Source organism: Piliocolobus tephrosceles, chromosome 5 (genome assembly GCF_002776525.5).
Source record: "Piliocolobus tephrosceles isolate RC106 chromosome 5, ASM277652v3, whole genome shotgun sequence".
Classification (NCBI taxonomy): domain Eukaryota; kingdom Metazoa; phylum Chordata; class Mammalia; order Primates; family Cercopithecidae; genus Piliocolobus; species Piliocolobus tephrosceles.
The window spans coordinates 68,483,608-68,506,135 of record NC_045438.1 but is presented as its reverse complement, the minus strand read 5'-3'; positions in this window follow the sequence as shown (position 1 = coordinate 68,506,135).

Below are 22,528 nucleotides of genomic sequence, written 5' to 3'. Positions count from 1 at the left end.
CTATGTAAAGACAACACAAAAGAACAAAAAGAACCATATAATAGCTCAACCAACAACAAAAAAGACATGCCTGAACAATGTGGCCACCATGGAGCTGAAAACTGCAGCTACATGTTACAAAATAATTAAAAGAAACAAATTGAAATATAAACTATAAAAGAATGGCATACATCAAACATACCTCAGCTAAAAAGTGAGAAATTTAAAAAATAACAGAGGGTAAAAAGAGAACAAACAACATTCAAGAAAGAAGTTTTAAACAAATAAAAAGAATTAAAGATTTATAGATAATTTATATTATCTATACATATAGAGTGTAAAGGAGAACAAGTATAATGACAGCAAATAAAAATAAATGTGACAGAATTTTAGCAATAATATAAATAATGAGAGTTTTGAATTTTAACCCATAGAATAAAATAATTAGTCTATGCTGATTTAAATAAAGAATTAGATAAACAAGCAGGAAAGAAGAAAAAGAATAATTTTATTTATTAAATGTGGAAAGAGGAAACTAGTAAATCACCAGTAGGCAAATCCCACAGCAGTAATTGCCCGAAGCCAGATCCAAGGACGGGTGCTAATATTAATGAGCAGATATTTGAAGAGAAAGAAGCTATCTTCAATGCCTCAATATCTCTCCCCCAAAGTTTTTTATTAAATCCAATGATGAAAATAATAACTTTACCGTGGAGAAGCTTGACAGTCAGTGCTTTAACCAAATGATCAAAGTTAACATCATTAGAAATGATACTATCAACACAACATTATGTGCCTTCAGATATGATACACAGAGAAGGCTGCATCATTTTAGTGATACTCTTGACAAAATACACACCCTAAATTTACCATGAGTAAGAACACCTAAACAGACAATTCATGAGAAAAACAATGTACCTGGAAAGTCAATCTGTGACAACAAGCCTAACCCCACCCAAAATCTCAGAAATGAGTAAAATTACATTTAGACCAGCATTTATATACTAGGAAATTAGGACTGATATGCAAACTACTATGAAATAGAAGTGCCTACTGAAACAGTACAGAAGTATGGGGCTAAAATTCAGGACAGGAAGAAAAGCCAGTTAAACCTGGATTTGGGGGCCATGTTTCCCAAAAGATTCTTCCAACTCCTCAAAAGTTAGTTGAAGGGTTGAGCAGCTAAGTGTAACTTTCTCCAGAAAGCTGGAACCAGGGAGAAAAAAAAAAAAAAAAAAAATGTTCAGAATCTGACAAAGAGGGGAAATTTGTAAACAAATGTGGTTTGAAGAAGAATCATAAGAGATTATAGTCTCAGAATAAATGTGAATTGGAAATGAACTTGATCTCACAGAGTGAGGAGTGTTTGTATCATCCAAATCTCCAGTGTGATTAAAATGCTCTGGATTTATTAATTCCTCTAGGTTCTAGAAAGAACCAAAGATAACACTGTTGTAGGCCTCAGGTCCCTTCTACAATTTTAAATATACACCCTTTGGAATCCATCCAAAAAGATCAAGTTCTAATATGAGAAGACAAGATAGAAAATCGACAGATCCAAGAGTTATCACCCATGAATTCAACATTAATTATGCTGATACATTCAAGGAAATAAGTGATAAGCTTGATTACTTTCTAGGACAAAAAGCAAATGAGAATCCTTGAACCAACAATTATGAAACTTGAATTAATAACTGAAATTCTACTAGCAATATCTTATTAGGTATGACATAGTTATTCTCAGTGTTAGCCCCATTCTCAGTTTTAGGTTTTCCCTTTGCACTGCACCTCAGAGTCTTCTTGCAGATCTCCCAGCAGTATTTCGTTGTTATTTTTACTTAATATTTGTTTACCTGGTGGAGGCGTCAGGGAGCAAGTAAGTATTTTCAGTGTCGATGGGCCTAAAGGGTTTGGCCTTCACAATTGTTCCTCTGCCTTACCGCTTTCTTAGCTGTAGTGCTGAGACTAGCATGTATTACTACCTCTCCTCCAAAGCTAGTATTGTTTTTTAATGTCCTATTCCCCCAGCTGCAAAGGTTTCCAATTGTAGTTAGAGACATTAACACATATCTCTCAGTCACTGATAGAATACTCAGGGGTCAGTAGGTGGGGGCATTAGTAAGGATAAAGATCCAAACAACATAATAAAGAAACTGGACCTTATTTAAATAGAATACTCTTAAGAACAACATAATACATTTTTTCATGTATGTATTGAACATTTACTAATATAAAACCATATGCTAAATTATAAGAAAGTCTCAATCAATATCAAAGGTTTGGAATCATGCAGATAAATAGGTAAATTACAAATAAAATTATTTAAAAAGTATTTTTAGTTGGATGATACAATCCAGAAGGCATTTTTTTGCAAGGTTTTTTAGGAAGAAACTAAAATCAAATGATTCACCAAAACTTTTAAAATAAGCCGTGGCAGAGGCATGATCTGATTGATAAACATTTTAAATGGGTCACTTGGGCTGTTCAGGTAAGAACAAACAGTCAGAGGCTAGGCAACAGGGAGACCATTTAGGAGGCTGTTTCAGTAACCCAGGTAAAACTAGATGGAGACTTGGACTAGGCTGGTGTCAGTGATATTGACCTAGTCCTCATATTAACTAGCCTAGAGAAATTTAATAAATAGTGAAAAATATAGTCACTGCTTCTAAAATCTTTGAATTTAGTTTCTTACCTTTATTTCTTCACCAAAATACATCAGTTTGAACCACATACAACTGTCATTTCTGAGGATGAAATGGTCAAACTTCTACAGTTTCATGTTTTTCAACCTCATAAGCTCCATTAAGGCAAGGCTTTTTATTACAGTTTGTTCTCTACAGTATCCGCAGGAACTAAAAACGAGGCCTGGCTTTTAGAAGAAGCTCAGTAAATAGTTATTTAATAAATAAATAGGCTTAACTTTTTAAATTGGCTTAATATAACACCCAAATTGTGTCATGGTAATTTATTTAGTCATTCATTCTATATCTAGTAAATGTACATTTATTGATTCTTATATTGTTTATATGTTGAACTTGGCCTTAAGGAATTCAATATATTGTTCATATATTGAACTTGGCACTGGGGAAACAAAATAGAAAATGGTCTCTATTTTCAAGGAGCTGACATCCTGATGTGTGATAGAAACACAGGAATAAAAGTTATTGCTACAGAGGAAATTGGTTAACATTGGAAGTACAGAGGAAATTGGTTAACACTTCCTAGGAAAGCAGTTGCATATTTTGACAAAACATGACATTTTAATTAGATCTTGTATAAATAACATTTCATGGGCAAAGAATTAGAAAAACTAGTATCTGAAAATGCCTGCAGTGGGTATTTCCATGGTCTTAATCTAATTTTTTGAAATATTTTATAACATTCATTATCAATAAAAGACGTAAAAAGTCACAATATAGACTATGTCACCATCTAGATCTTCTCAATAAACAGAAAACTTAATTGCTTGCAGGCATAGTTCGTACAGTGCAAAATTTTCTAATAATAAAAAAATTATGAGATTTTTTCTTTAAGCCTGTGTTTATATAAAGACAAGAACTTTTTGAAGTGAATGCCTAAATAAAAAAAGTAGGGTATGAGGAGAGATTTCCTAACTTTGATGCAAGAATTCCTGGAATTTATATTCAGGTAAATAGCATAATTTGAGCACTTCAGTACTATCCTTGCAAAGGAATGTTGCAGGCTGACCTATTTAATGAACAATTTGAATTTAGAGGAAAATTGGTTAGCATCATTCTTTCAAGAAGAATGGATAGGCTTCCAAAATACGAGGACAGAAATAACAGAATAGGAAGAAAAAAAGTAGGTAGTGGAAATCAGGGACACTCAGAATGACTTTAGACTTGTCCTTGTGAATCTAGAACATTTCAAGTTCATCTTATATCTGTAATTTAGCTGTCTGTATTTTCACTGTCTCTATTAATTTAATACTCTTCTAGAAAGTCCTTGTATTTGTTTTTAAATCTATTGACCTGGTTGTCAAAGATCCTCATAAAAAGATTTGAGTTGTAAGACAAGCACACCTGTGCAATCCATGTGCTTGCTTTCCACTTCATGTCATTCATCTTTAACGATGTTATAACCTAAACAAAGCATTGTGTGGGAATGGGAAAGGGCACTGGGCACTGAAGGAAGCAAAATTCCTCAAGGCAAATAATTTAGCCACTTCCCGATATGCAGTCAAGTATGGAGCTACTCTTAGAAATAGTTTATAAGTAGATATTTTGTATACGCTGACCAAAGAGGATAAGGCAAACATATTGATATAGCAATGAACCCTAATAATCCATCAGTATAATTCATCCATGAGGGCTGGAAATATTCCACAGCAACCAGGTGAGCACCAAGAATTCTTTAGAATAAAGGGAATATAGGAAGAAAATAGTGTCAAATCGATGATCATGAAAATAGGTTACTTCTTCTGTTTATGGTAATTTCTGTTATTCTCATTCAGATAAACTATATTCTGAGGAGCTTACAGAGAAAAGCGTAGATGCCTAATGGAAACTGACAAAGGTGCTTAGGTAGCTCTCCTGTGGTGATAGAAATAGGGAACAAATAAAACAAAGTTAGTTTTCTTTTTCAATTCCAAACTTATACCTGAATCTTTAAAAGCTTCATTCATACACAGTTTCTTTAGTGGCAAGCACAGAAAGTGGATAAAGTTGCTGTCTGAGTAGCAGTGAACTTCCCTTTCCAGGAATGACATTACTTGAAGTTCTTTCACAAGTGATAATAATTTTAAAATACTGATATTTATTTCTTGGTCACTTAGGCATAGGAGGAATTTCACCAGTAACTATGATTCCTGGAGAGCTGACCATAAGCAGAGAGGGTAAGGATTCTGTGCCTTCTCGGTGACAAGAAATGCCAAAGAGGCCCCAAGTTTAAAACTCCAGACAGGAAACTTACTTATTCTTTCAATAAATGCTTATATACTAAACACTTTTTTTTTTTTGAAGTGGATATAAGTAATGTTGTTTGTAGATTCAGATTAGTAGATGAAGATAATTAAACAGTGTTTTAAATGTAGTATAATTAATAAGAGATGCTAAACTACAGTGGGACTTGTACAGAGCTCAATTGGTAAATGGTGAGGGAGAAGGAATCAAGAACATTTCTCTATGGAGCTGACGCCTGAGCAAAATTTTTAAGAGTGAATAGTAGGTAATGAGGAAAAACGGAACAGGATAGTATGTTTTAGTCAGGAGAAATAGCACAAACAGAGGCTTAGAGACATGAAAGCTTAAGATTACTCAAAGTCATAAATATTTGAAAAATGTAAGATAAACCATAACTAGCAACGGTGAAGATGCCCAGTCTAAGAGATAGAAGAGTTTGGGAAAATGTAATAAAAATTAAATAAATGGATTGGCTGCTTTTTCACACAAACATACATGTATATACACACATCTATTACAGAAGTATTGCTCTCAAGGTACCAAACACAAATAGTATTTTTAGTAGATTCCATGTATACAAAGTTGTGCTCTCTATATCTGATATGGAATGCTTCTTTGTAAATTTCTGCAATACTTATGTTCTTTCTTTGCTTCTCAAATTTCTATTATATGTAGGTTAGGTTGCCTGAATTTCTCCTTGTGTATCACCAGTTTTGTTTTTGATGCTACTATTCTCAGTTCAGAAGAAGTTCTTCAGTTTATCTTTTACTCCTTTGGCACAATCTTCAATCCATTAATTCTATTGCATTTAAAATTTACTAATTATGTGCTTCAACATGTAAAGATTGTATGTGTGCGCATGTGTACACATGTTTTCAAGAAAAAGCTTTCATTCACCAATATGGACAATACAATAGGTAATGAATGTTCAGAAGCAGGAAGGCCATTTAGGTGCCTGCCTTCTAGTGAAAATACAAGTTAACTAGGAAGAACTTCCAAAAACAGAGCAACATAGGTATCTATCATATTTCTTTTTAAATTCCTTAATAAAATATCTAAAACATTATACTACCAGATAAAAATGTGCTCCCCTAGTGGAAACTCATGATGATCACTGATTATATAACAAAACTTGAAGAAATTTCTCTCTCTCTCTACTTATATATATTTTTTTCTTAACATAACATATATATGTTAAGGAAAGCCATTGTAAATTAAAGGTTCCCCACACACTCTTCCAGGAGGAGAAAGATGTTAAGAGAGTATGACTAAGACCATCACTGGGACAGGCTCAGGAATCGCTGAGATCAGAATACTTATATTTGTTGATTACAAGATAGGAACACAATGAACACAATGGTGAATCCGTCAGGTATGCCCCAGAAATAGTCACCTCTAGAAAAGACTGGGGTTTGCATCAATATCTGTGGCACCTACACCCTAGTTGGGTTTGCCCATCTGAATGTTTCTTACTACTTATCTTAGTCTGACAGGTCATCTCTTCCTAGGTGCTGCTGCTGTTGTTTTTGCTGTTTAGCCCTTTTTGTCCTGGATCTGAACTTGGAAGACCATTCCTAAAAGTAGTAATTTGGTATTCAGAAAAATCTGTCAGTGGGACTGCCATTAGTTTCTATTTGACTGGATTTCCATTCATAAATAAAGTTTACAAAGTAAAGACAAAGAACCTATAAAAGCATCCAGTGAATCAAAAGAAGAGGGCAGATTTTCTGAACACTAGTTGAAACTTCATTTAGCATATGCACAATCCTATTAAAAGAAAAAGTAAACAAGTAAATAAGCAAAAATGTATTATTATCTTTCTTGTGTCAAGAGAGTACCCCATTTATACAGCCATAGAAAATTGCAATGAAGATAGGTAATTAAATGTAAGGAAGGATCAAAGAGAGTTGAAGGATATATTTCGTAATTTTTAAATGCAATGGAATTAACGGATTGAAGATTGTGCCAAAGAAGTAAAAGATAAACTGAAGAACATCTTCTGAACTGAGAATAGTAGCATCAAAAACAAAACTGGTGATAGACAAGGAGAAATTCAGGGAAACTGACCTACATATAATAGAAATTTGAGAAACAAAGAAAGAAGATAAGTATTGCAGAAATATACAAAGAAACATTCTATATCAGATACAGAGAGCATAACGTTGTATATATGGAATCTACTAAAAATACTATTTGTATTTGGTACCTTGAGAGTAATACTTCTGTAACAGATGTGTATATATAAACCTGTGTGTGTGTGAAAAAAATAGTTTAATACCAAGAATTATTAAAACACTTAAGCACAATAAAAATGTCAAAATATGTCAATTTTTAACAAGTAATCACAAAAGATCATGAAATCTAATCTCTATTGCTGAAGAGGTGAATGTACTTTTGAGTAAACTTTTGACTGTTAGATACTATATCTATATGATGAAAAACATTAATATGAGATGCCAATATTACCCTTATGGTAAGACATTATATATTAGAAAACTTTTATTTAAAGTAGCCCATTCAAACCACTATTATTCTGTATTTTTATGATAATCCTAAAAACTAAAATAAAGACAAATAACTAAAACTCAATAAACTAATTTACATATAAATATGAATAAAAAGGGACAATCTACCTCTTTAGGCTTTGCAAATATGAGGGTTTCCTTAAAAATTCTACAGATCCAAAAATAAGTAGGTAATTAATCAATAGGATCAATGTGTTGGCTGAGTACAATACAAATACAAAAAGAATCAGTACATTTCATATATAATAATAATAGACATTTAAGAAATACAATTTTTAAAAAGATTTTATTTACAATTATACCACAACACTTACAGATCTAAGAAAAAACCTTGAAAATAATTTTTCTGCACTTATGTAACAAAATTGCATGCTCTATACAGGGATATAAAATAGAAGTTGTTTAAATGGAGGAACTTAACATCTTCATAAATAGGGAGACTTAATAATAAATAATATCAATTTCATCTAAATTAAATTCTGTAATTTACACAGTTCAAAAAAAACCCAGAATTTATTTTTTTTTAACAATTTGGAAATATATTAAACTTTATCTGGAATAACAAATCAATTAAGGGAGAAAAACTGATTTTGTATAATAATATGCTGAGAATGTCTCTATAAGATATTTATTTTTCAAACAACCATATTGCAATTTAATGATGCGTTATCATGGTCTTGCACGGTATGGTTTCTCCCACCCTCTCCCAACTGTGTCTTGCCATTTACCTACTTACTCCTCACTTACCCACTGGGTTGTCAGTTCCTCACACACCACCAGCTCTTTTCTACATGCAAATTATTCTGCTTGGCACAATGTTAACCACACTTTTCATGGCTTGCAGCATATTGTGCATTAGACTGTTACTTTAATGTACCCTTTCAAGGAAGCTCAGACATCTCTACCTGGTTTCAGGCTCATGGTTCATTTCTTTTTACATGTCTTTACGTTGCTTGAATACTGCAAGACTCCTCTAAGCCACAGGAATAACGTCATAGTCACAGTAATTTAAAAACCATGGGAAAATATTTGGTGGCTTCATAGTGCACAGGCCACCCAAGGGTTTAATACCTCTTCCTCAGGCTTCCTGGCAGCTCTATTTACTGCTATGCACCTTCATGATATAGGGAACTGACTCCAGAACTTTAAAAGAAAGTGCACAGACAGTCTCTATTCCTAAAGCAGTGGCCCTATTTACTCCCCTTCGATTTACGCCACTTGGGATAGAGATTTTAACAACTTATGGGGCAAGACTCTTCAAAGAGCCCTAGCCATTCAACTTCAATTTTTTCCTATGTCTATTTTCTGCCTCCTGTTAGTAGGATCTACATCTAGTCTGAGAAGTTATATGGACACAACAATCTTCCTAAAGCCTCCTGTTTCCAATAAAAAATTTTCATGTTCAAAACAAAAAGTTGATGTCTTTGCTTTATGATTTCACCATTATAACTTTTCTTGGGAAAACCATAGTCTGGCCAAGTAGGAAGTCAAGTACAACAAATTCAACAAAACACAGAAAAACAAAACACAGGAATTGAAGAAACACAATTGTTGATAGTTCACTTTGTCTGCCTGATCACACTTCTTTCCATATTTGTCTAGTGCATCATTTTATACTTTAAGTTCCTTTAGGGATGTGAATTTATCCTTTCATCTTCACCTCTTTAAGCTCAAGATAATTTGTAGCACACAGTAGGTGAGGTGAGCAATAACATATGAAAAGGATGTTATTTAACAAATAGTCTTCTTTGTCTCTTTTGATCTTTATTGGTTTAAAGTCTGCTTTATCAGAGACTAGGATCGCAACCCCTGCCTTTTTTTGTTTTCCATTTGCTTGGTAGATCTTCTTCCATCCCTTTGTTTTGAGCCTATGTGTGTCTCTGCACACGAGATGGGTCTCTGGGTATATACCCAAAGGATTATAAATCATGGTGCTATAAAGACACATGCACACGTATGTTCATTGCGGCACTATTTACAATAGCAAAGACTTGGAACCAACCCAAATGGCCATCCATTATAGACTGGATTAAGAAAATGTGCACATATACACCGTGGAATACTATGCAGCCATAAAAAGGATGAGTTCATGTCCTTTATAGGGACATGGATGAAGCTGGAAATCATCATTCTCAGCAAACTATCATAAGAACAAAAAACCAAACACTGCATATTCTCACTCATAGGTGGGAATTGAACAATGAGATCACTTGGACACAGGAAGGGGAACATCACACACTGGGGCCTACCATGGGGTTGGGGGAGGAGGGAGAGATAGCATTAGGAGATATACCTAATGTAAATGACAAGTTAATGGGTGCAGCACACCAACATGGCACATGTATACATATGTAATAAACCTGCATGTTGTGCACATGTACCCTAGAACTTAAAGTATAATAAAAATTTAAAAAAGAAGAACTAAATGAACTAAAAAAAAGTCTTAAAGAAAATAATATCTGTTAAAAAGTAAATAAATAAATCATACCTCTTATTATTAAAATAGTTTATCTCTCTAAATAAATGGTAGATTCGACAGACAAAGAGGTAGCTAGATAAATATGTATCCTGTGTGTGTACGTATGTGCACACGATGAAACTTTAAATATTCTACCTAACAAACTTAGGACATTTTAAATATTTGTATAATACTGGAGTGGAAAAGTCTACAAAATATAAAAATTAAATTTACTAAAAATAATAGACATGATTATATAAACTATGTTTCTGCGAATTAAAACATCATGCACAAAATTTAAAATAAGTAAACGTATAAAATATAATAGAGACAATGAATAAAGAATTACTATTCTTAGTAAATAAAAAAGTACCCTTACAAATCAAAAGTGATTTATTTCCACTTTGAGCTTAAGTATTAACCCTATTAACTCACTCATTTCCCTTCACAAATTCCACTGGAAAAGAAAAAGAAAATTTCAAAACAAAATCATGATCAAAAAAGGAAACAGTTCAGATAGACAAATGCAAACATTGGTGATTCTCTGCAAAGTACAGAGTAAATAATATCTGATTAAAGGCGAAATTCAGCAGAGCTCAGAAACTCCTGCCTTGGTGGCAATAGAGGAAATGTTAAGATAATTTAATAGATACGTGTTACCAACAGAATGGTAGAAGAAACCCTGAGCTCTGAGAAAGCAGGGTTCTGGTAACAAATCTGCCATATTTGTTGTTCAAAGTCTCCAGTTTTTCTAGGTGAAAAGGGCCTACTAATTGCTAGACAAAGACTTTTTTAAAAAAGAAACAATAACAGATGCATCCTCATAAAACTTCTGAACTGAAAAGATAAAACCTTTGAAAGCTTTCTGATAGAAAAAGCAGCTATCTTACAATACAAAAAATGTAAGATTAACAATAAATTTGTCAGTAAGAAATATTTGAAAACCATGGAATAATTTCTTAGAGTTCTGGAAAAAGATGATTTTAAACAAAAATTATACTCAGTCAAATTATCACTTAGTTGATTATGCAAGTGTGCACTCAGGTATAAACTTAATTAAAGCAATTTATCTTTGAGAACCATTACTTCGGCTTTTTAAAAAGATTAATAAGATAAACTTCTGAAAAACAAACAAAAGAGCAGTAAAAATATGGAAAAATATGAGGCAGGTAAAGATAACTTAAAAATAATATTATAGACAAATTATACCAATAAATTTTGAAAACTTTGACAAAATTCATCACTACCTAAAAACATAAAAATAAATTTAATCCAAGTGGAGTGAAAAAAATTTAATGAACTTATATCTATAAACGGAATTAAAATTATTATTAGAGATCTATTCAGCCAAAAATACCAGATTTTAACATCAGGCTTATACCAGAATTTACAGAAATGAAAGTGGTTACCAAGGGCTGGAAGAGGCGAAATGGATAATTGTTCAATTTTTATGAAATTTCAGTTAGAGAAGATGGATAAGTCCTAGGGATCAACTGTATAGCACAGCACCTATAGTTAACAACATTGTGTTATGTACTAACAAATTTGTTAAAATGTGAGATCGCGTGTTAAGTGTTTTCAATACAAAAAAAAAAAAGATAAAAAAGGTATGCAAGGAAACTTGAAAGTGGTAGATATGTCTATTACCTTGATTATGGTAGTTGTTTCATGTGTATGTATGCATATGTCAAAAATCATCAAATTTTATATATTAAATTTGTATAGTTTTTAAAAAATCAGTTATACCTCAATAAACTTGTGTTTTTAAAAGGTAGTTATGTGTTTATTCTATTTGTCTTTCTTTAATTCAAGGCAATTTGTATCCTGTTTCAAGGATTTGGTATAAAAAATGTGACATAAAGATTTAGTAAAGACAAGGTTTTAAAAATAGATCCATTTACATTCCCTTCCCTCCCCTCCCCCCAGGTGAATCTAGAATTGAGAATTATAAATTTGTTCTTTTTTTGTTTTGTTTTGCTTTGTTTTGTTTAGTTCTTGTTTTGGAGACAGAGTCTCGCTCTGTTGCCCAAGCTGGAGTGCAGTGGCACGATCTCCGCTCACTGCAAGCTCTGCCTCCTGGGTTTGCTCCATTCTCCTGCCTCAGTCTCCCTAGTAGCTGGGACTACAGGCACCCGCCACCACACCCGGCTAATTTTTTGTATTTTAAGTAGAGACGGGGTTTCACCGTGTTAGCCAGGATGGTCTTGATCTCCTGACTTTGTGATCCGCCCGCCTCGGCCTCCCAAAGAGCTGACATTACAGGCATAAGCCACCGCACCCAGCCATAAATTTGTTCTTTAAGTACTATTTTCTCAGAAGTACATTTCTTATATTCTAAAAGACAAAAGAAAACAATTATTTATTTATTTACTTACTTACTTACTTATTTATTTATTTATTTATTTATTTATTTATTTATTTATTTATTTATTTTTTGAGACGGATTCTCTATTGCCATGCTGTAGTGCAGTGGTACCATCTTGGCTAACTGCAACCTCCGCCTCCCAGGTTCAAGTGATTCTCCTGCCTCAGACTCCCAAGTAGCTGAGACTACAGGCGCGTGCCACCACGCCCAGGTAATTTTTGTATTTTTAGTAGAGACAGGGTTTCACCATGTTGGCCAGGATGGGTCCTGATCTCTTGACCTCGTGATCCACCCGCCTCGGCCTCCCAAAGTGCTGGGATTACAGGCGTGAGCCACTGCGCCCGGGCAAGAAAACAAAATTTTAACGTGCCAGTTATAAGTACTTATGTGATAACCAACAATAGAATAAAATGTTACAAAAATAATTGCCACTCTAAAGAAAAATGCATATATTTTGAGTAAACATTAGAGTATACAGTATATCAGGTTATTACCAATTTATTAAAGAGTAAAATATTCATATCTAAGTGATATGGACTACTTATAAAATAGGATTATTGTTAAAATCATGTTTTTCTACAAAATTATATTCTAAGGCTACAGAAAAGTTTTAATATGTATAGTCATTTATTCATTTAACAAGTACCATTTTTTCTATGCTAGACATTTAATGATAATCAAAAACTAATATCATCTATTTTGCTGTAAGTAGCAGTCTATTTGTAGAGTAATTATTAGTATGTATTGATGTAAATAAACGTAAAATTGCAAATAACATGAGTTTGGAAATAAAAATTATACATATGCAAAATAACTAAAAGAAGGATCAAACTGAACCTGGGAAGAAATGATACTGTGGCAATTAAATCTGAACTGTTATCTGAAGGGAAACCCAAGAGCTTTTACAACACACACAGTCCTCAGTACACAGCACTGATTAAAGATGAATACATTTAGTTGCTTCAATAAACAAATCGGTCAGAGAAATATATTAACCCGACACCATTTATGTATTGACACAAAGAGAAAAAGCTAATATTTGTATGGTATATGAATGAAGGGATAAGAATGGGTGCATCTGAAGCAACTAACCCATGGGCTCTTCCAGGTGCTGGGCAGTCACCTTGAGGACTAGGGATCTAGTTTACACCAAGTAAAAAGGTCTGGACTAGAATGCAAACTTCTCAAGAAAAGTAGCCTTTCCAGTTTTGTTTTCCTGCTTACAGCTGTATCTTCACAGCGTTTCCTTTCCTAGCATAAATAATTCCCTGAGATTACACATTCCATTACAGTGCACGTTAGGAACTTAACTGAAGTGCTCCTTTTCTTATTTGATTGGTGAAATCATATATTTGAAATAAACAAATTTCTTTCAAAATGTAATGGTTTAAATCCTTAGAAAGGGATAACTGGCATTCAGTTTCAGCCAGTGCACGTGAAGTTCACTTTCAGAATCCAAATTATTGTGTCTAATGAAGGTAAGGTACAAGAGATAATATAGAAAAATATAAAACATGGTTCTTGCTTTTGATCTGATTGTGTAATAAGTCATAAATATGCATGCCACTTTTAAGCAAAATTAAATAAAAATACAATAGATTAAATGTATTCAATTTAAGAATAAGTGCTGAATAAGTGGCTTATAAATAATAAACCACCTGAGTTGAAAAGGGAACACATCACACTGAATGCCAAAATGATTGAGGAAAATCCCTACAGCTTATAATGGTGAAGGGAAGAATGGATCCGAAGCAACTAAAGCATGTTAGGAGTAGAAAGGACAATAGAAATGAAGGAAAATTTTATGATTATCTGAAAGTCTAAATGCACTTTCAAAAAATTATAAGCATCAGTACCATTCAAAAACCAAGGAAATTAGAAAAATAAACAAACTCAAATAAATATAACTTATTAGCTATTCCACATACCCACAACTTATTTAGTAACATTTCTATACTAGAATAAAATCAACTATATGCAATGAAAGCCTATGATAAATTGTAGAATTTTAATTCAGGAATTATGAGATGCTTTATAAAGTCACATAAACAAGAAGTTCTCATGTTTAGATTTTTGCCAAATGCAAGATATGTATTTTAATAAACTTATGTTTTTTTTTTTTTTTTTTTAAACATGCAAGAAGAAAAGGGTAGTATCCCGCCTCCCACCCACCCCAGCCAAGGAATTTAGGATGTTTTGCTATCACCTTCATTGTTTATCTTAAAGTTACACACATGTTTTCTACATCCAGACATCCAGACATCCAGTCTCTCCAGAAATACTCAGCCACAGCAAAGACTCTCAGACAGAAATGTCTTTCTTAGGGATGATGATTCTAGAGTAAAATTTTGAACTTCAATTTGCCATGAAATTGTATCACATTATGGTTAATGACACATTAATTTTACATTTTCTGTTAGATTTTCTTTAGAATCTCAGCAATGTTTAAAACCAAGTGAATTTTCTAGATGAGAAATGCACTGCAATGTGCTTTTTAAAAAAGGACACCTAGAAAATATAAGTATATGAGTGTCTACCATTTATCCTCTCTGCTAAATAAAAGTAAGTATTCAATCCTCCAAACATTTAATGTTAGCTCAATCCTTGGTGGAAATGCACTAGACTACTACAATATTTTTATTAATTTGTTTAAGTAAAACAAAAATATTTAAAATAAAATCTTACTTCCTTTTCACGGCACATGTCTTTTAAAAGAAAACTGTAACCTACAGAAACTAAATATATTAAGATAATACTTGCTTTTATTTGTGATTTTATATAATTTGTTTCTGGCTAATGTTTTCCAGAAAATTTCTTTGGGTAGTTGCTGTTAGAGCATGAGTTCTTGCTAGAGTGAGATGCCCCTAACTCTCTATTGACCTGGATGAAATGGAAGTATTCACAGTTCTCAAGACTATGTAGATTCCAAGACCAAACAGAATTTTTCACAGTATTTAAAAAAAAACTTTCTCTAGTGCCTCCTAAACACTTCAAAGGATCCTGCAGAGGGTCCAATGGGATCTCATCCTCCTTGTTTGAATTATTTTAGAAGTGGGAACCATGAACATAGCCTTACATGAGAGACAGATAAATAATGCACATCTTTATGTTCAGAATTTTACATTTAGAGCAACTCCCTTACGTTCTCTATTTCTTTGCAGGATTAAAATCAATACAGTAGGTATAAAAATATATTGTAGCAGCAAATACTCTTTCCTTAGGAATCAAGAAAGCAGAGTGCAACCAGAAGAGCCTTGAATCAGGACTTTGCTCCATCCTGACATGAGATAGAAATGTCTCCCGGATTTTCTCTTTTCCCATTTCCTCATATGGAAATTGAGAAATAAGGGACATAGGTTCTGTGTATTTTTTAATAATTATTGTGAGATTCATGTAAGGGAGTATTTTGGGAAAGAAAACTTTGTAAACTGCAAGGTACTGAATAAATCTTTAAGCTGTAATTTCTTAAAATACAAATCTCAAAAATCACTGATAGTGAAGAAAAAAAAAATTGGTGAATTACCACCCCTTGGCAATGTGGTAATATGCTTAGTATAAGCACATCTCATCCTGTAGGTGAATCCTCAGTACTTCTTAAGTTTGGTCTATTCTCCTCTTTTTAAACAAATTCAGCAGCCTGTGCTATTATACTAACTATATTCTTTGCAGTGCAGAACTTAAAAAGAATTCACACACAAAAATACACAAGCTTTTCAAATCTCACACAGAAATTAGATTTGGACTGCAGCTCTGAGACCTATTACTCAGTATTTATTAAGATAGGCATGTGATTTAAAACTAAGATGAGGACAGAAAATGCAATCATTATCCATCTCTTTGGCATGTCTGTGAAAAGCTATTATGACCTATTTCATTACAGCTTTTCATTATGCTATTTACTGTGCTAATTGAGACTGTAACATTGGAGATACAGAAATGATTCCTTAAACACCTAGCATATGCAAGAATAAAAAAGACAGTGCACTTAAGGACTTATTTTTATGCTATAGTACAGAATTACTCATGAAAACTCACAAAGTAAAGACAGTTGATTGTCATTTAAGAATAGAGAGCAGTGACAAGTATGTCTCCTTTATCCATTTGATCGCTTCATTAACAAATTGCCAATCAAGTCGGAATCACTCCTCAGAACCAAAGCCTTCACCCATCAGAAATGTAACTAGGGTCACCTTGAGTTGGAACTGCCTAAGAGACTCCTTTGTTCCCTCCATATTTCTATACTTGCCCTTGATATCAGAAACATTTTTCAAAATATGAAGCCTTCACTTAATAATTTTAGTTGTGGCTCAATGTGAATTTTTTTTTTATTTTTATAAAAGAAACTTTGCAAATTAATGATTAAATTTCTCATAAACAATTCAAAACTTATAAAACAGAAATAATGCTCTTAATTTATGTCAATGGAATACGACAACAACCTTTTTTAGGTGAACATTTAATGTGTACAAGTTATGCTGACAAAGGTATTTCTTCCTTAAAAGTTACATTTCATGGTAATGGATTTTTAAATAGGTGACTAATGTTTTTGACAAGCCTGAAATTTCTGGAAATGTTGCCTCATTCATCGAAACAAAACGATTTAGCATGAATCTTTGGGTCATGATATTCAGAAGTCTTTAGAAAAAAGTCTGAAGCAAGTTTTTCAACTCTTATTTTTAGATGAAGTAAATATGCGTAGATTAAACTTAACTGGCTGCATTCAGCATTCTACAGAAGGAGTGAAATATTTGTGACTTTAACTCTTACTTAATGGTTTACAAAATAGAATACGAATTTCAAGATTTCACTTCAAAAAACAGACACTTCATGCTTTTAGAAGGAGAGTTATGTAATAATCAAGTATATGTCTCTTCATACTTTTAGAAGAAGAGTTATGTAATAATCAAAATTGGAGAGCCGTGAGATATTTTGCAGTTTGAAAACTGGCTAATCATGTCAGTTACTTGAAATGAAGTACTTAGCAAAGAAATCTAATAAACCTTTACATGTTAACATTTCATAAGTCTGTAGTGGACATGTAGTGGTTGCTAACATTTTAACTTTAAATACACAGTGAGCTCAGATTTAAGATTTATTTTGCATGAGAGGAAAATAATAAATATTCAACCTGTAAATGTTTTAAATACCTGATTTGGATCTTGTTACCACATCAAAAAAAGTAGCTCAAGCTTAATTCTTATATAGCAAAAAAATATAAAAATTTAAATACACACAGACAGACACACATACACTCTACAATGTTTCTGTTCAACAGCTGACTATAATATAAAAAAAAAGTTCTGAATTTTGTTTCTAAAGCAATCCAAACGTATTTAAATATCTACAAATTTTTCTTGAATAATGTGTTAATCTTAAGAAATTTAATTTTTAAGCAGGTGAAATTTAGCATTGTCAGTCTAAATCAAGGAGTGGATATGGGAATTTGTTCTTTTCAGTGATTTATTTTCATTTGACAATTAATCATGGATACCTCAGTGCATTTTTTCGGAATCATATCATATAGCTAACATAAAATTACTATTTTCTCATAAGGAATCAGCCAAAAAAATCGCCTTGCATGGATTTTATCCCATGCTGTTAAATGCATGAATAAATGATGAGATTCCTTTGATGTAAGTCAGGATTCTGAGGGAGTGCCTGTGGTATCACAGAGACAAGTTCCAGGGACACAAAATATTGTTCCTCAAAAAGTAAACCCCAGATTTTTTCAGTTGGGAACACTTGGGGGCCACATGTTTAGTCTCTGCATGGCCTGCTGCTGTGACGCCATCATAAATGATCATCCCCCCACACCTGTCACTCATTACCAATGCAGGTGTGCAGGCAACAGTGGAAGAGGTGAGGAGCAGTCTTCGCCCACAAGTAAGTGCCTCCCACATCCAGGGGTTTCTTGTCTTTATCACTAGATATGAGGTTTAGGTTTGTCAATATGAGTTCCTTTTAATACTCATGCTTCTTTTCAGTGACTGTTACATTATTCATTTTTGAATACCATGCATTATTCCAACATTTCTCTGTTTGCTATGGGCATAGGAGTGGCTTCAGTTTCTTTCAAATATATACTTTTATGAACTACACAAAGAGAATCACAACTTATCCTGCTTTCTTCCTCCTCCACTCCTGCACCAGCTACATACCTTCCTTCTTTTTGTACACCTGAATTTTCTCCATCTCCTACTCCTCCCACCTCTATTACTACTACAGCATTCTGGGTACCTTTCAGTTGGTTACACAGGGCAGCCTAAGCACTACACATATTTTCAATTTTTCAGCCATTTGGTAAATATTCCCCTTCTTCTGTCCATTTTAGAGAATAAAGGAATAAGATCACAAGGTTAACTAATTTGGCCTTGAGACCTTTGTAGAGCTACAACTTGAATCCATGTCTGTCTAAAGATTTAGCAGAAATAAATTCTTCTTTCTCTGCTGTAAGAAACACTGTCCACCCTGTGAAGAATAAGCCCTCCGTTCTAAACTACATTTCCTTCTATAATCTATACTCCACTTTGTATAAACTTTTATTTCTCTATTTTTTCATTCCCGATGCCACACTTTATGACATGTCTTATCAGTCTTCCCTCCAAGGCACTCAGCACTTCATAGCATTAAATAATCCTCACATCCAAAGAACACCGTACACACTTGAAAATATACATAGAAATATCCTTGAAAATAACTTACTTATTTTTGTTACACACTTTTTGGCATGAATATTAGGTTTATGAACTAATATTCTACCTGCTTTATTGTTTTATTTTGAAAAACATACACTTCCAGGGAGTTCATGTTTACCTTGGTCGCATCACTGTCTAGTAAATATTAGGATACTTAGGTATAATTTAAGATTAAGAGAAAACATAAATGAAAGTTTTAGTGGGTCCTTACTCTTCTGTCCCACAAGTAGTAGCTTATTTCCTTTCTAGGACATTATAAGGCAAATTCTAATTTAAAAGGAATTAAGTTCATATAAATTCACTCACGAAATATGTTATGAATGTGGCAATTGGCTGAGGTTAAAGATAAATGTAACTGCAGGAAAATTAATATAAAAACATACATTTTTTGAAGTCAATTTATTTAATACTTCACTTTCAAAAGATTCTAATTTATTTGCATTCTCTGCAGTATCAACAAATATCCTAAATATTAATACTCTTTGACCAGAATGTTAATTACCTTTTTCAAATATCTTAAGATATTTTTACCATTCAACAGATTTTCCTCATAGAATATTCATATACATTTTTGTCATTTATATTCATATATTTGAAGGTAAGCAGAGGAAGATATAATCACCATTAAAAGGTAATTTAAATTCAAAGAAATTACATCACTTTTCCAGTGCCTAAGAGTGGTAGAAGCAAGAGTAGAGACTGCAATGCAGACTTTTTAAGAAAAGTTACTCTAAATTGATATGTCAGTGATGGTTATTTTCACAAATTATTGCCAACTTTTGGGTGGCTCACAATTTCCTTTGCCATCCTCAGTTATGTCAATATAGTTCTTCTCTAATTTGGCTTGTAATTTAAAAAAGCAAATTTCCATAAGAAATTATTCACAAATATAGTTCTATAAGCACAATTAAAACTGAGGTTGAGTGCTTATTCTATGTGTAACATGACCATGACAGGCATTATGGATGTTAACCAAAAATCACAAATTTCACCTGGTTTGTATCTGAGCAAAATTGTTTTATGTACTTTATACACATTCCTTCCCAGTTGCTAGATCAGTTATTCTATTTTTATTATAATAGATCAAACTGAGGTAAATATAAAAAATAAAGAGAAACATTTTTTCAAAACTGAATGTAGCATATTTTAATTTAAAAAATCACTATTTTATTGGTTAAGTTTTTCATGATTTTATTAAAATCATCACTGTTCTAAAGATTAATATACCTACATATTTACATACAGGAATACTTATATTCTTAGAAAAAATATTTAGTGGTGGAATTGATGTAGGAAATATTTGAGAATACAGCAAGTGTTCTTTTTTAATACCTTAAGATGGTTAAATAAATGTTTCTAGAATTAATTCTATAGGTCTTTAACCAGAAAGTTCATTCATGTGCCAACAGTAGCCAATTAGATCATACAAATATGTAAACTCGGTAAGGACATAACAATAGGGATGTGGCACAAATTGACGAGTGACTACTCCCATCTTACAGATCAATGAGGTCTGTTTGAAGAACTATAGGCCACAAATAGAGACTTTTACTGAAGACAGTCTAAAAGCAATTAGTGTGGTACTCATTTGCTAGTTCAAGAGGCTTTCTAGTGACACTGGGGACTTACTTGGCATTATTCTAGCAGGTTTAAATTATTTATCTGGATACACACAGCAACATAACCACAAAATTTTAGGTAGCATTTTTTTAAACTAAACCTGGCTTAAACTATGCAGATTTATTGTCTCACATGACAAAAATCCAGAAAGAGGTAAGTCCATGGTTGATTAAGTCAGAGGCTCACCAGTGTCAGGGATCTCAATCACCTGCTCAGCACATCTCTTGGTATCCCCATATGTTTGCAAGTTGTACATCAATACGGCAAGCATCATGTCTCCAAGGCAGTAAGGAAAATGGGGGCCGGCAGGGGGATGAGCATTTCTTTACATCTCTCTTGTGTTAGTTCTCTGGCAAAATTCCCTGACTTATTAAACTGAATTGGGTCAGATGTTCAACTCCAAATTAATCCTTAATAAAAGAGAAAGGAATTTCCACATTTTACGCAAAGCAAAATGTCCTAGAGTGCATAGGGCCCACTTCCTCTTAGCATAGCCTCATCAATTTCCTAACAAAACTAGATTCTATTAGCGAGAAAACAGGAAGAATTTGTTAGAGGCACAATTGAAAGAGCTAACCAGTCTGCTCCCAAAAGAAGCTTATTTCGTCACAGGCATTTTTCCTCAAATTTCCTCAGTATTTTTTCCAATTTTACATAAATTTTGCATCTTTCAGTGAATAATTCTAAAAACTCTCATTTTTTCCCATTTCTATTAAGTGAAAATAGCTGTATTCCTTATAAAATAACCAAATTTGGCTCACTCTCTGAACCTCATAGAACTGAGAAGTAGAGGAGCAAATTTACTAATTATGTCAAATGTATTATCCAGAATAGCCCACAGCTAAACCAGATAAATGAAGACCTATGCCCCGTCAGACTCACTAACAGAGGGATGCTTTGAAGCTCACTAGAGAATATTGTGAAGGCTCCTTAAGGCTCTTAATCATATCAGAACACCTAAAAGTCTGAAACAAAAAATATTCCAAGATTATCTCTTACATATGAAAAGAAGCTAACCTTAAATACCAATAGGATTCTAGAGTTGAGCAAACCTTCAAAATATATTGAATCAACTTCAGACAGAAAGATTCCATACAAATATCATTTTTTTCCCAAATCACCACAGCACTGAACTTTCTGGCACTATATCTGTCCTTGTCAAACTAAAAGCCAGGACCCACTGAAGGCACAATTTTATTTCAATATTACAAATTTAAATATGTTACCTAACCAGATAAAAGTTTCATAGTTTAGAAAAGGAGAAGATGAAGAAAAAAGAAAGCCATGGCTGGATCAAGATTGAGTTCCAATGCAAAAACTCCTTATATCACTTATAGCAGAACACATAGTATCTTACATAGCAGTGTATGTATGTATGTATGAATGATATTGTGATTCTCCCACATTTTTTTCCTCATTCAAGTGGTTGATGGTTTTACATGCAAACCTTATGAGTCACTTTAAAAAGCAAGCAACTTTGTGATTTTTCTGCATTAAGGTTTATTTTAAAGACATAATTATGTAAAAATCACATTGCTCTTGCATTTTCAGTATCCAGATGGAAAATTTAATAATAATATGATAGTTTCTATCAGGAAATTCCATATTGTGAAATACTGATCATTACATAGGCCTATGGCATATTGTGATTTTCACTTATGTGGGAAATAAAGGTCAAGTTTTAAAAAGTTAATTTATATGTCTTTTAAGAATTTAACAAAAACATTATTTGAATTTGAAAATATTGATGATATATTTCAATGAAATCATTTCTTTAGTAAAATCTAATACCTTCCTACTTGCTACAGTCTCACTTTTTCTTCCTTCAACCTGAAATTATGCTTCAGAAATTTGCAGATTGACATGTGTTATAAATCAAACTTCATGTACTAACAAAATGACAAGGCACATATATCATAACCCAGAATTATTGAGATGTATAAAAATAATATTTATACTTAAGG